The 16,667-nt window shown below is 38.2% G+C and overlaps 1 long non-coding RNA gene across 1 annotated transcript in view; it reads left to right on the plus strand.

Annotated features, from left to right (window-relative positions):
- LOC149446036 (uncharacterized) overlaps positions 1-10,953 on the plus strand; it is a 359,240-nt gene extending 348,287 nt beyond the window's left edge. The window contains exon 3 of the long non-coding RNA XR_016306273.1: positions 10,787-10,953. This is a non-coding gene — a long non-coding RNA (uncharacterized LOC149446036). The remainder of the gene's footprint in view (positions 1-10,786) is intronic.
- Positions 10,954-16,667: the final 5,714 nt, after the last annotated feature.

Genomic DNA, 16,667 nt, shown 5'->3' on the forward strand with positions numbered 1-16,667 from the left:
CGTCAATTGAAAAAAAAAATAATGGAAATAATACCTTGATGTATAGCAGGGTGTTGAATCCCTTTGCTGGGCAGCCGATGCTGGGTGTATGGTGTGTGCTGACATATCAGTGCTTGATTATAGTACTTCTCCATTGTATTTCAATAGACATTTTGGGGTAGATTTAACTAAATCTGGGACACTCAGAATTTGGGATCCAACCAGCTTCTAACTTCAGCTTGTTCAGTTAAGCTTTGCCAATGGAACCTGCAAGCTGATTGGTTCCTATGCAGAGCTGCACCAGATTTTGCACTGTTCAGATTTAGTAAAAAAAAAAAAAAACAATGATCCTTTCTTGGTCCTATAGGATTATTGCAGCTCAATTGTCAATCTGTTTTACATCTGACTAGATGTCTGTTATATTATTAAAAAAAAAGGCTGACTAAAGAATGCATGATCTTATATAAGGTGGGTTGAAATGGAGAAATCAGCTAGAATATTTATAAATTGTATATGTTTTATTTGTATTTTTTTTTATTAAATAGTATCCTATATTGCACAGCAAGCTAACTGAAGCCTCAGTATAGATAAGTATTGTCCAATGCAGAAATATATTACATGTTACAACAATTTCAGTCATGTTCACCTGAAATGAAGTGTTTAATCCAGGGTAGATAGTGAGACGCAAAAGGCATATTGAAGACCAATACTGACTGCTGGAATTGGCGAAATGATGAGATAAGAAAAACTGCCAATGCTTTTCTATGAAATAAATCACTTTCAAGTTCTTGCCACCCCCCCCCCCCCTAAAAAAAAAGAAAAAACATCCTCACCCCATATATATCAATTCACATACCCACTACCCTTCATAATACCAATAAAAGCAAGCTTAGGTACCCACACTATATTTATTGAAATGTATATACTGAAAGACATAGGATAAATATATACTGTGGATAATTATTATTATTTTTGTAGGAATCGACATTGGAGGGAGACCACAGCTGTCAGCCTTTGGAAATTAAGAATATCACACATTTACAAGAACACTCCTATTAATATATATTGGGCTTCCATAGGCACATATTGCAGCACATAGGCTGCACATGCACTGCAATCACTTTAATTAGCCATTTGTAGATTGGAAGATACCACCAGCTTCCAGAAATGCCTCTGAAGTCTGTTTTACTATACACTCTAATCACACCCATAAAACACAGGAATATCAGACATGAATTAATACAATTTTTCCATGGTCATGTGACGGTTATTAACCCTCGAAACGCGAGCAACAGGGCCAGTTCTGCCAATGAGATACACAAGTGTGCAATGGTATACAAAGTATCACACAAAAAGGTGTACTTCCACTAAAGGAGTCATTTTATCCCTGACAGGGGCGTTTGTACTTTCGCCAAACAGTCAGGTTATGGGAAACTGAATTCCATCGGAAAAAAAACTGTTACTTAAGTAAATCACACTTAATAGAAAAGTGAGAGCAGATGAAAAACTTTCAGAAAAAAATCAGAGGTGCTCAAAATTGCAAATTGTCACTTTTACTGGAGTTTATCATGTGTGGTTGATTTAAAAAAAAAGCAAATAGACTGTGCATTTTGCACTCGTTTTCCTCTGAGCCTAAACCTCTGCAAATTTCCATCGTCCAATCATATGCTAGCAAAAACATTTTTTTAATTACTTATTTTAATTTTCCTTGCATCGAATTGGATATTCTTAACAAAGTGAAGCTTTCCCTCTAAAAAAAAATGAGTTCAACTGCACTTGCAGAGTGCACAGTCTATTTTCCTTTAGTAAACCCACCCCATGGAGACCTTTATCTTGGGGAATGGATTCCTGTCATTGGTAGTGTGATTTAAAAGAATGCAGGTTCACACATGCAAGATTACTATATATATATTTATTTTCATATCTAAATATATATATAGAGAGAGAGAGAGAGAGAGAGAGAGAGAGAGAGAGAGAGAGAGATACACACACGTATATATCTATATCTATCTATCTATCTATCTATCTATCTATCTATACATATATACACAAAACACACACATGTATTATTTATGTATACACAAAACACACATATGTATACACACACACATATATATATATGTATACACACACACACACATATATATATATATGTATACACACACACACACACATATATATATATATATATATACACACACACACACACACACGTATATATATATATATACACACACACATATATATGTATACACACACACACACACATATATATATATATATACACACACACACACACACACGTATATATATATATATACACACACACATATATATGTATACACACACACACACACATATATATATATGTATACACACACACACACACATATATATATATATATATATACACACACACACACACACACATATATATATATGTATACACACACACACAGGCACACACACTTTGTTCCTGCAGACAGCGTTTAATAGATGGTCACATCAGTGGCTTTGTAAACGCTCCTGGTTGGTGCAGAGCAGCCTCAAAGTGTGTTCTATGTATTCTCCTGCTTATATGATGTATCGTATGCCATAGAAATTCTATTTATCAAATGATCATTCCAGGCTGTGACACACCTGCTAACATGCTTAACCTACTGACACCTTTCTCCCTGTGTGGAGTCACATTCTCTTTGCATTTAATGTGACTTGCTCTGATAAGACGCACTGTTTCCTCTATTGATTAACTGGGTATTAAAGATAGCAGAATGCTCTATTCATAGGGGAGCTTCAGCGCTGGCTTAGCGCATTGCGTACGGGAGTGCAAGAGAGGAGTGCAGGTGAGGAGGGCAGACGAGGAGTGCAGGAGAGGATTGCAGGAGAGGAGTTCAGGTGATGAGGGCAGATGAGGAGTGCAGGTGAGGAGGGCAGACGAGGAATGCAGGAGAGGAGTGCAGGTGAGGAGGGCAGATAAGGAGCGCAGGTGAGGAGGGCAGATAAGGAGCGCAGGTGAGGAGGGCAGATGAGGAGTGCAGATGAGGAGGGCAGATGAGGACTGCAGGAGAGGAGGGCAGATGGGAAGTGCAGGTGAGGAGGACAGAATGATTGCAGGAGAGGAATGTAGGTGAGCAGGGCAGATGAGGAGTGCAGGTGAGGAGAGCAGATGAGGAGTGCAGGAGAGGAGTGCAGGTGAAGAGGGCAGAAGAGTATTGCAGGAGAGGAGTGCAGGTGAGGAGGGCAGATGAGGAGTGCAGAACAGGAGGACAGAAGAGGATTACAGGAGAGGAGGACGGTAGAGGAGAGCTGAAGAAGGGTGCAGGAGAGAAGTAAAGGAGAGGAGGGCAGGAAAGGAGGCAGGAGAGGAGGACAGGTAAAGAATGCAGAAGTAGAGAACAAGAGAGGGGTGCTGGAGAAGAGTGCAGGTGAGAGGTGTAGGTGAGTAGTGAAGGAGAGGAGGACAGGAGAAGAGTGCAGAAGAGGAGGCAGGAAAGGGGTGCTAGAGAAGAGTGCAGGAGAAAAATGTAGGGGAGTAATGAAGGAGAGAAGGGAAGAGTGCAGAAGAGGAGGCAAGAGAGGTTTGCTGGAGAAGAGAGCAGGAGAGAAGAACAAGAGAGCAGTAAAGGAGAGGAGGGAAGGAGAAGAGGACAGAAAAAAGGTGCAGAAGAGGACAAGAAGAGGTTCTGAAAAAGAGTGCAGGTCAGTAGTAAAGAAGAAGAGGGCAGGGGAGGAGTGCAGGAGAAGAGTGTAGAAGAGGAGTGTAGATGAGAAGTGCAGGAGAAGGAGATCGAGCAAGACATAAGTGCAGGGGTGGAGTACAGGTGAGGAGGGCATCAAAGGAGGGCAGGGGAAGGGTACAGGAGAGGAGTACAGGAGGAAAGAGCACCCACTGGGCTTGTGGTTTAGCAACCTTTTCCCTGGATTTTTTAAGCAAGCAGGATAGATTTAGGTAGGAGATGTGGTGGCTTCTTCATATTTATCACTGTTGGGTACATGGAAAGGTCATGGCTTCCCACACAGGAGACTAACATTAGCGCAAACATCGGCGTAGCGCAGCAATCCACAACAGGCAATCAGAGGTCAATTCCCATCCGTCTGTCTGTACTAGTCTGCTATGTTGTTTCATAGGCTGCACTCCAGCCAGTTTAAATAGAATAGCAATATATTATAGTTTTCTTATTTTAATTACTCTATTTCATATATATATATATATATATATATATATATATATAATTTATTCTAACTCATTCAATTAGCGGTAAATAAAAAAATGTACATTATTATAAATTACAGCATTAAAAAAAAAACTTAAAAAAAAACAAAAAACTTAATACAAATATTTAAAAGAAGGTGATAACTATATTGCTGAGGATTATCTATAAGAATTTGCAACACTGCTATGATTAAAAAAAAGAAAAGAAAAAAAAACCTTAAAAAATACTTAATACAAATATTTAAAAGAAGGTGATTTAAAACGATATTGCTGAGGACTATCTATAAGAAATGGCAACAATGCTATAATAAAATAAAAAAAATTGTGAATGTGCGAATGAAACTGGAAGGTGTTTCTACCCCCAAAAAAAGCCATGTCTGGCATTGACAGGGTTAAATAGGAATGGTGCGGGCGGGTATAAATGATGCCAAAACAGTATTTGCATGTAATAGATTTGTGTGCAATGATGGTGCAGCCAGATGTGCGTGTAATGTGTGCGGGATGGTTTGCACTGGTTGTCCTATGATGAGCGGTGTACATGTATATCAGTGTGCGCCTGTCTGACTTCACGATGCGCCAAATTCCAGCGAGCGGCACAGATCGCTGTCAGCTGCTCTCCCCGACCCCTCCAGGGCTCATTCCTCCCCGGCCTGGTGAAATTTGCCTTCAAGGAACTGGGAGACATTAATCAAATCGGCGCTGACAGACGAGGAATATTTCAGAGAAGGTGGCAATTTACAACTTTGTTATTAGTTAAGAATAATCAGCGTTCTAATAGTCGTTAATAATCGTTTGAGAGGCTTCATTTGGTTCATTTCCCCTAGAAAGGATTATGCCCAATCTGCGACGGTTTAGGTGGCTGGAGATAGAAAGAAAAATAATGTTTAAGGGCCTTTAATGGAAATAAACGTCTTCCCTTCAGAATTGAAAGAAGGGGGAATCGTGTCAATCAATTACACCCATCATTGCCTGGACTGCACAACAAGCAAAATACATAAATACAATCATAAAATCAACAGACTGAGAACTCCAATCATGGGCTGCTTCATCTGGCTTCACTATCAACTGCCACCGGAATACAATGGGGGGCACACCCCATACAACTGAGATGGGCTCTCAACAGAAATAGGTGACATGTTACCTTAGTGTGATATATGTATATATAAATATATATATATATATATAGAGAGAGAGAGAGGGAGGGGGGGGGAGAGCTACACTGATATATTATTTAAGCCTAACCTACACCCAAAGAACTAGTTGGGTTAAAAAAATAAATAGGCAAACAAAACTCATAGATTATTCTCACATTGGTGACATCTCTCTCTCTCTCTCTCTATATATATATATATATATATACATATACATATAGAACAAGCCCAAACTACATACCCACAGAACTTATTTGGGTTCAGAAATTAAACAAGCAAACCAAACCCAGAGGTCCGTCATATACACATAGGGGATGTAAACACACACATTATATATATATATATATATATATATATATATATATATATATATATATATAAACACACATATATACACACACATATATACACACACCTCCATAGCACTGGCTTGGGTTAAAAAAAAAAATCAGACAAAACTCAGAGGTCAGTCATGTTCACATAGTATATATATATAATTTTAAATAAATATATGTGTGTGTGTGTATGTAAATTAACAAAAAATAAAATAAAATAAAACTAAATAAATAAACGATTGAATTAGCAAGTCACTATATATATATCTATCTATATATCAGTGGCTTGAGTTCACAAAATAATTAAGCAATCAAAGCTCAGAGGTAAATCATATCTCTCTCTCTTTATACACACACACACATATATATATATATAATTCAGGCTGATTTTTTAAATATATAAATATTTATATCATATATTCTTGCAAATATTTTTATATCACTCAGCCAATGACAGCTTTTTGTGCCCACGTGACTTTCTATTAAAAAAAGTACATCTACTGAACTTGGTGAGGGATTTTTTCGGGAGTGTGAGTTTTAAGAAAGGAAGGGGGGGGGGAAGAACCAGTGTATTAAAATCAGTCTTGTACTGGTAAGACCCAGACTGATTATGGTACAAATGGTACTCAGAGATTGAGATTTATCGGTTTGCAAATGAAAAGGTTCTCCTGGTGTAAGAGGTTAACTTAAGTTCTTTAAACCGTGACTGGCATTGCCAAGAAGCCAAGGACAAAGCCTGTGCAAGGCCTTCGTTATAAATCTATCTATCTATCTATGTATCTATGTATCTATCTATCTATCTATCTATCTATCTATCTATCTATCTATCTATCTATAATATATATATATATATATTTATTAGAGCGAGAGATAGATAGATAGATAGATAGATAGATAGATAGATAGATAGATAGCAAATAGACAGCAAGTAGGCAGACAGAAGACACTCACAAATATATACAAAACACACACATCTTCAGTCAGCCTTTCTATTTTTATTCCTTTATTTATTTTTGTGCTCATTAAGCCCCATGACTCTATCTAGCAGAAGATTTCTTTCTTTCTTTCTTTCTTTCTTTCTTTCTTTCTTTCTTTCTTTCTTTCTTTCTTTCTTTCTTTCTTTCTTTCTTTCTTTCTTTCTCTCTCTTTCTTTCTTTCTTTCTTTCTTTCTTTCTTTCTTTCTTTCTTTCTTTCTTTCTTTCTAAGATTATATCCTATCTATCTATCTATCTATCTATCTATCTATCTATCTATCTATCTATCTATCTATCTTTTCATCCCTCCATTCTACACAACCTGATATCACTGCTCTCTCTCTCTCTCTCTCTTTCTTTCCCTACTCTCCTATTTCTATCTTTCTAAACATCCAGCTGAATGAGACACCAAAACTACAGCAAAGATTAAGGAGGGGGGGGGGTGCCCAGGACTGAAAGAAAGGCCTGGCAAGCCCCATGGAATCTAAAGCTGGCTGCAAAGGAGGAACACATTGGAAGTAATCCTGCTGGACACTTGTAAGGGTGTCTTGGGGTACACAATTCTAGAGGAAGGCTTATTTCATAAAGACTGAGGGAAGGACAGACAGAATGGGACATTGGAGATAGGCCTGGCCAGCAGAAATGCTAATAAGCCCATATTAACCCATCCCTTTGCAGCATTTCACCAAGATCAATCCTTTTACTTTTGCCGCACACATAGGAGATAATCGCTGGACACAGCACAGCAAAGAAACAATGCAATCAAATAAAAGCCAGTTCAAGAGAGGTGAGTTTAACCCCTCACTTGCCAGTCACAGCCCTGGGCACATTGCCCCTGGCCTGGTCCTTCCTGGTCACTGAGGGGGTTAACAGCCCAACATACTCTACCCATAGTAGTTGCTGAAATTAGGCAGGAATCAAAGAAATGTAATATAAAGTTCCCAGTCCAAATGTATTTTATTCTTCTCCAGTCTGTATTTTTTTTGGGGGGGGGGGGGGGGGATTTGACTCATGTTATGGTGGGCCAAGACATTTCTGTTCACTGCAAGGGGCAGCTTTAGAGAACAACTGTGTTCAATAAATAAACTGACAGATTATTTTTGTTTTGCAATAATGATGATGATGATGATGATGATAATAATTGCGATACATATCAAGACAGCACAAAATAAAAACCTACTAAGCAATAAGCCCACAAGACAAAAATACCAACACCACTGCAAAGCAAAAAAAAAAAAAAAACCCAAACAAAACAAAAAAACAAACAAAACAAAATCAAGGGTAAGTCATTTAATTCTAATCTCTGGTCATAATCATAAATACAATATTTGAAATAAAGAACATGTGCTGCTGACATCTATGAAATGACCTCAGAGGGCAGCCCATACATTTTTGGTGGCAGCACATGACCGACACCTTTATCTGGTGCTAGTTTCTATATATGTAATCTTTAAGGAAAGATCTTTTGTGCATCAAAATAAATAAATAAATATATATATATATATATATATAAAAAAATATATATATACACAAAAATACAGTTTCATTTAATACCATCAATGGTGATGAATAACATGCTACTGAACTTTTTATTATATATAATATTGGCATTATTATCTTTTTTAACAAAGGTAACTATAATGAAAAGAAAATGTTTAGGCAATGAGAGCTGTATTATATCTGCCACACATCTATGCTATCTGCTCGAATTTAGCTAGCAGCCACAGCTGGATCATCGATAATAAAACCAAATCGATAGTGATTGGCTTACATTGAGAGCCCCCTGTGTCATTTCTGTACTACTACTTAGGGGAAGGGGGGGGGGGCAGACATCGTTACTAGCTGTTATAACCCCTAGCAAGCCTCTCTCTCAGCCCAGCCTTTGACACAGCTGCATTGAAGTTTAGGCTGAAGGTCCTTGGAGGTCTCTGGATGTGTCAGTACTGGGTATAACTGGTAGATGGCACAATTTTCTAACATTTAGAGAGAGAGCTGCATGCTGAGAGCAATAGTCCATTTAAAAGCCTTTCATTTAGAAGCAACAAAGATAACTGACAGGCAAAGTAAAGGAGACATCTCAATGAAATCTGGAGGTGTGATTAAAGATAAGAAAAAAAAATATATGTATAAATGTATATAAAATTTTAAAATTATGCTATTTTATTATACACCTTGCTAACAATACATTTAAGTCAGTTGCAAAATGTATGATAATGAATATTTAATCTTGATTGGTGCCTACTAATTATAGATAATACAGTTGTGTCCTTTAATTTTTTTTTTAATTGTTATTCATTTACACACCTTTATTTTTAACAATATACTTAAGTCAGTTGCAAAATGCATGATCATGAATATTTTATTTTGATTGGTGCCTACTGAACATAGATAATATATTTGTATTACTTAACGTTTTTTACATTATCAGTTTTGTCATTTATTGCTTTTTTTTTTTTTTTTTTGCCTGAAACAGGTCAGACAGTGATTAGGAAACTGTGAAATAAATTCTGTAAAAAGAAGAAAAGTTCTTTTGGGCATTTATTATAAATCATTTGGCTTTATATATATATATATATATATATATATATATATATATATATATATATATATATAAAATAAAGAACATATATATAAAAGCATCTGGTTATTGCACGTGCGTGATTCAATCAGACTGTGGGAATTTTTCTCCTAAGTGATAACCAGCATTTATCGACACTAATAATGTTATTTTTAGACAATTCTGAAAGGAAGGGAAAAAAAAATCTTCTGGGAAAAGATAATTATGCCATGGATAGATCAGGCTAAATACAATTACAGGATCACAGGTGCTTTCTATACACAAAAAGAAGAGATATTAAATTCATTTAATATTCCCCCACCGTTTTCACTCAAATTGTACACTATTTGGTGCATCTGTAACAAAAGCCTCCTAAAAAAAAAGTTTTATTGTACCTAGCTGTAAACCCTGTTTTATCAATGTCATCCCTTTGCATGCCCACCGCTTCTGAATATGCCAGCGCTACAAGAAGCAGTTTCAGGCGCAAACAGTGGAGCACTGACAGCATATTAGCACTTGCTTAATAAACAATAAAATGCCATTAAAATAATAGTAATAATAATAAAAAAAAGACGTAATGAAATCTAAGGCCAGTGATGCCTATCTTACATAAAGATAATAAAATAAATAGAGAAGGAGAGGGACTGGGGTAATTGTAACTCTATAAAATCTAATAGAGGGGAGGGGGAAAAAAACACTTTATGGAGATAGGTCTAAAGAAAAAAAAATCTTGAAACAGCTTGTGTAAAATAACAGTCTGATCAAAATACACCCAGTAGACCAGTAAAAAAAAAGCACTTTTTCTTTTTTTTTTCTTTTTCTTTTTTTTTTAGGCATGCAAGATGATTGGAGAAAAAAATGTAAAGGGGTCTGCAAGATACTAGAAGGTGGTGAAGAATTTGGCTGCAGTGTAAATAATTGTATTTGGGTGGGTAGTTAGGTACAGCTTCGCATTTCTGGAGTAAACCTCTGACTGTGCTGGAAGAGAATCCCTGTAGGTAAATCCATCATTACTGTTCGGATACAGGGAGGAAGCAAGGCTACTAAATTTATCTTACATTCGTAGCGCTTTAATAGACATTTATTAAATGCTTTTAGAGAGAGACATGCGGCGCCTGATTACATCCTAGTTATAGGCAGAACATAAAGACGCACACTACCAACCAATTTACTGGAAGGGGAGAGAGAGAAAGGGAGAGAGAGAGAGAAGGAAAGAGAGAGAGAGGGGGAGAGGGAGAGAGATAGAGGAAAAATACATTCAGAGCTGGAGAGTGATAAGCACAGAGGAAAGTCTCAAACAATCATTTCTCTTCTGACTACACATGTCTAGGGCACAGCCATGGGGGCACCGGTGGCTCCTTCTCTACCCCAAAGTGCTGGCCAGCCCATTGTCTGCACACTTCATTGTCACACCTCACCCTCTTTGTCTTTCTCATATCAGAGACTGGGATCACCAAATTATGCCAACTTTAGATATATTTGCAAATCAGAGCAGCCAGACCCTTTAGAAGCCAGAGGTACAGGTTATCAAGGGAGGCTAATGGGTTAAAACCTTTTTTTTTTTTTTTTTACGCTAGGTCGACTTTAACTACTCCACGCCTGGATGGAATCCTTCTACGTCTCCTGGCTGTGCTCTTAAGAAACATCTTTATCGTTGGAAATGCATACGATGTGGCCATGTGTGTCCTTGTGGTGCTTCAGAGCTCATGGTGTCAGTTTGTTTGTAATAATAAAAACCGTTGAAAAAAAATCAAATGTGTAATTACAATCGTAGTGATGTGTGCGTGTATATATATATATATATATATATATATATATATATATATATATATATATATATATATACACATTTTTTATTATTTTATTTTTTTACTAAAATGGAAGAAGTAAAATATTATACATTCCCAACAGACAACAAATATAATAGTGATGCTCAAATATACAAACACAGATTTCTTTTACATTCAGTATATACAAATACACAACCACACACACAACCACATACCCACATATATTTCTGTTACATACAAATGCACACGAATAACCGATTCATATGTACACTAAGTTTATCAAAAACACATACATATATATGGACATATACCTATCCCCACTTGGCTTATCACACACATATAAAGATATATAATTGAGTGAATTTACCTATCCATAATTATATAAGGGAATATACATCTATCTATCTATCTATCTATCTATCTATCTATCTATCTATCTATCTATCTATCCTTAGCTTAACAGATACACACTAATATATATATATATATATATATATATATATATATATATATATATATATATTATATAAAACTATTTTCATTAATGAGTGAATACCCCTCTTCACACGTATACTTAGCTTGTCAAACTATATATATATATGCCTACCTACCCACTTAGCTTATCACACACAACATATATAAATATATATAAAATAGTGAGTGCATTATCCATATCACTGTTAACTTAACACATAAATATATATATAAATGAGGGCATACACCTATCCACATGCACATACATGTACACTTGGCTTGCATATACAGTATACCCGTGCATAAGCACACTAGTCAGCTCATCACACACATACAAATGTCTATAAATGGGTGAATAGACTTATCTATATACATACTTAGATCATCACACACATGTAAATATATAATAAATGAGTGCACACTCCTAATTACATACACTATGTACACTTGGTTTGCATATATGCATTTTTATATGTACACTTAGCTCATCACACAATATAAATGTCTATAAATGGGTGAATATACCTATCCATACACATACTCAATTTTCACATACACACACACACACACACACACACACACACACACACACACACACACACACACACACACACACACACATAAATGTCTATAATTGGATGTATACTCACCAATATACACACTAAAGTTTCACACACACATATATATATATAAATGTATATAAATGGGTGAATATACCTATCCATATACACACTACATTTTCACACACACACACACACACACACACACACACACACACACACACACACACACACACACACACACATACACACACACATAAATGTCTATAATTGAATGTATACTCACCAATATACACACTAAATTTTCACACACATATATATATATAAATGTATATAAATGGGTGAATATACCTATCCATATACACACTACATTTTCACACACACACATAAATGTATATAAATGGGTGAATATACCTATCCATATACACACTAAATTTACACACACACACACACACACACACACACACACACACACACACACACACACACACACACACATAAATGTCTATAAATGGGTAACTATACCTATCCATATACACATTAAATTTACACACGCACATAAATGTCTATAAATGGGTGACTATACCTATCCATATACACACTAAATGTACACACACACATAAATGTCTATAAATGGGTGAATATACTGATCCATATACACACTGAGTTTAACACACACACACACACACACACACACACACACACACACACACACACACATGCATGCACATGTCCATGTGTAATTATCAGTTGGTTACAGTCTGGCTCTTGGCCTGTACAGTCCCCGGGGGCATTCATCTCTTTCTGAGCATGTCTACAGAAGGAATAAGATGACATCTAATATTCATCCGGACTGAATATAACACTTTATAGAAACGTAAGATGAATTGTTTGGAAGTGACTGGCAACTGATACAATAAGTTCCGGCTGATCACTGATGTGTACAGTGGTGTGAGCAGACGGATCAGCGGAATTTGTGTTTTAAATGAATACTTCTACTATGAAAAAAAAAAAAAAGTTTCTAGAAGAAAATAAATACTATTGACATTGTGCTGGGGGAAAGCTCATTAGTTCGTTGGCCATCTCTAATAAAGGAGCAGGGCTGCAAATTATACAGTCCTGTCTGAACACACGCTCTGTCAAGTGAGATCAGTCTAGCGCAGGCTTGATTCAAATTGCTGCTAAGTTCCCTGCAATTCCTTCCCCTCCTTTTTTTTCCCCCTGCAAAGGGGTGTTTGGTGGAAAAATATTGTTCTAAAGGGGACGACAATAAAGCTTTGCATTAAAAAGAATATCAACTCTCATTTCCCATCGGTAATCCCAATAAAATAAATATTGCAAGGATGGAGCAGAGTCCCCTTGAAATAACAGCCTTTATGCAGAAGGGTGGGGTGGGTGTGGGGTGTGGGGGTGGGGGGCACATACAAAATTGCCCCTGTTTTTGTAATTAACCAAGTAAAAGCCAAGAAAACAGATGTGTTTGTTTAGCTAATCATTGGCATGGTTCTTTCCTGAGACCTCCAACTCCTTGGGACATTCCTTTAAATTTCTGTTTCCACCAAAAATAATTCTGATAGGTAATGAATGTATCTTTATATATTACAATATTAATTCTTGGTTATGATGCTGGTATTGCTAGTTCAGTGGCATCATGACAGTTTATCGAGTTGAGGTTAAGATAACTTTTATTGTGTAAGTGTAATAATGTAACACTCATCTTTTTTTTAATGGAACTGTAAAGGTAAAAACTACTTGGACTGTTATCACCGCCTTATCAAAGACACGATAAGATTTATAACTTCTCCAACAGGTGAGGAGGATGTGTGCTTTGCATAATGGAGTCTCTGCCTGCAGTGTGATCTCTCCTTGCAGCCTGATCTCAATCAGCCCACTTCTGTTTGTCCTTGGTGCTGGGTGGGTAGTATATACCCCAACACTTTACATTTCCCCTTTTGCCCTACCCCTTGGGTCATTATGCCCTTTCCAACAATCTGCTCTAGATCTAGAACACTAGAAGGGATAGTATCTACAGCATTCTACCACCTGCAGAAAACTCAGGCTGATCTCAATCAGCCCACTCCTATTTGTCCTTGGTGCTGAGGGGGGGGGGGGGTATATAGGCCCAACATTTCCCCTTTTGCCCTACCCCTTGAGCCCTTATGCCCTTTCCAACAATCTGCTCTAGATCTAGAACACTAGAAGGGATAGTATCTACAGCATTCTACCACCTGCAGGAAAGTCGGGCTGAGTTTTGGGCCTTCATCAGGGGTGCACTATCCATTTGGAAACTCGGGCACTGCCCGAGGGCCAGGGGTCAGTAGGGGGCCCCATGAGATGCCCCTGGTACCTTTTTCATAGGTTTTTTTGAGTTCGGGCAAGGACACAGGGGCCCCATGATCCCCTATTGCCTGGGGGCCCCATGAGTTGCCAGTCCGTCCCTGGCCTTCATAAATATCTTCTTCTAACAACCTTCCTAAAATCTACCTCTTAATTAAAAACTTTTACATTTGAAGTTTTGCGGTCACCAAGGAATTTTAGCTTTATTGGGGATAGGGGCAGCTCTGGTCAAATAGCGTGTTGCTTACAGGATAAGCTCATCAATTTATTTATTTTTATTTTTTTTAAGAGTGCATTCATTGCACAATACCTAAGGGGTTAAACAGGCATCTGTAAGCTGTTTAGACAGCAGAATGACAGATATAGGATGTGAGTTGCATCCTACTTGAGGCATCCAAAGTTCATTGAGTGTGTCATGGGTCTTCCTAATAGGTTTTAGCAGGATAGTGTGAAGTTTGCTTATGTGGTTCACAAGCAAGCATGAGCTTACAACTACCATGCACCATCCTGGTGGGCAATTATGGGCTTATGTTGTATTTAGTGTCTATGGGATAGGGGGGCAATGACATGCAAAAATGGAAGTGTGTGGTGAGAGCACTGGGGTTGATTTACTAAAGGCACCCAAGTTGTTGACTTTGCAAGAGAAGTTACATTTGCAACCAGAGCTTAGTGAATGGGCTGAAGTTAGTTGCACATTGCAAAGGGATTGTCCCCAGAGCTTAGTGAATGGGTTGAAATTAGTTGCCCATTGCTAGGGGATTGGCTCCAGAGCTTGGTGAATGGGACAAAGTTAGTTGCACATTGCTAGGGGATTGGCTCCAGAGCTTGGTGAATGGGACGAAGTTAGTTGCACATTGCTAGGGGATTGGCTCCAGAGCTTAGTGAATGCGATGAAGCAGGGGCGGACTGAAAACTCATGGGGTCCCTGGGCAATAGGGGATCATGGGGCCCCTGTGTCCTTGTCCAAACTCAAAAAAGCCTATGAAAAAGGTACCAGGGGCATCTCATGGGGTCCCCTACTGACCCCGGGCCCTCAGGCAGCTCCCGAGTTTCCAAATGGTCAGTCCACCACTGGGATGAAGTTAGTTGCACATTGCTAGGGAATTGGCTCCAGAGCTTGGTGAATGGGATGAAGTTAGTTGCACATTGCTAGGGGATTGGCCCCAGAGCTTGGTGAATGGGATGAAGTTAGTTGCACATTGCAAGGAGATTGGCCCCAGAGCTTGGTGAATGGAATAAAGTTAGTTGCACATTGCTAGGGGATTGGCTCCAGAGCTTGGTGAATGGGATGCAATTAGTTGCACATTGCAAGGGGATTGGCCCCAGAGCTTGGTGAATGGGATGAAGTTAGTTGCACATAGCAAGCGGATTGGCCCCAGAGCTTAGTGAATGGAATGACATTCACTTTGCAAATAATACTCAATCGCCTGCTTTGAAAATCTCCCTCAAAAAACCCATCTTTTGTTTGCAGATGAATTTAACTCAGTAGAGTTTCACCTAATTTTTTAGACTCTGGGCCAAACTCCCTTGCAAAGTGCAACTTCCCCTGCAAATTTCAGCTGCCTCTTTTCTTTTAGGAAATCAACCCCCAGCAAGCTGGTGTGAATGTGGCTTGTGCATTTCTCAAGCACACACCATCTCACGACTACCATGCACCATCCTGGTGGGCAGGCAGGGGCTTATTCTGTATTTAGTGGCCATGTGATGGGAGGACAATGGCATGCAGCCATTGAAAGTGTGGTGATGAGAATGCTGTGTTTCTTTTCTGGTGGTCTCAGCAGTTGCACAGTGTTGTTTTATGCTGCCTGCCTGCCTGCTGCTGCTGAGGCTAGTAGACGTAGGGTCCTCCTGCCTGTCTTGTCTCATGTGTTTTGTATTACTAGGCTTGTATTGCACTGAGAGACTCCATGTTGGCTCAGCTAATAGGACACCAAGTCACAAGCAAAGCTTAAAGGCATACTTTCACACGCTTGGTTTCTCACTAAAACACCCCCTAAAATTCCTCTTAGAGTAAACACAAGCTCTAAGCCTTGATAACAGAAAGGAAAAGGAGGCTTGGCTGGGTGATCACTGAGGATCATCTGCAAATTGCACAGCAGATCACACACACTTATTCTAGTCCACAGGTTTAATATAAGGGATTCCCCCCCCCCCCCACACCTTCCCTGGCATGCCTATGTTAGATGTGCGATAAAGATGGTGTGGATCAAAGATCTCTACTGTGTGTTTTTTTTTATTGTTTGAGATCGTGTTTGGCTAACACACACCAGCATTGGGAAGAAATAAAGCATTCTCTG

The sequence above is a fragment of the Staurois parvus genome, unplaced genomic scaffold, assembly GCF_062004578.1.
Source record: "Staurois parvus isolate SC_StPar_1 unplaced genomic scaffold, SC_StPar_1.0 ptg000698l, whole genome shotgun sequence".
Lineage (NCBI taxonomy): Eukaryota > Metazoa > Chordata > Amphibia > Anura > Ranidae > Staurois > Staurois parvus.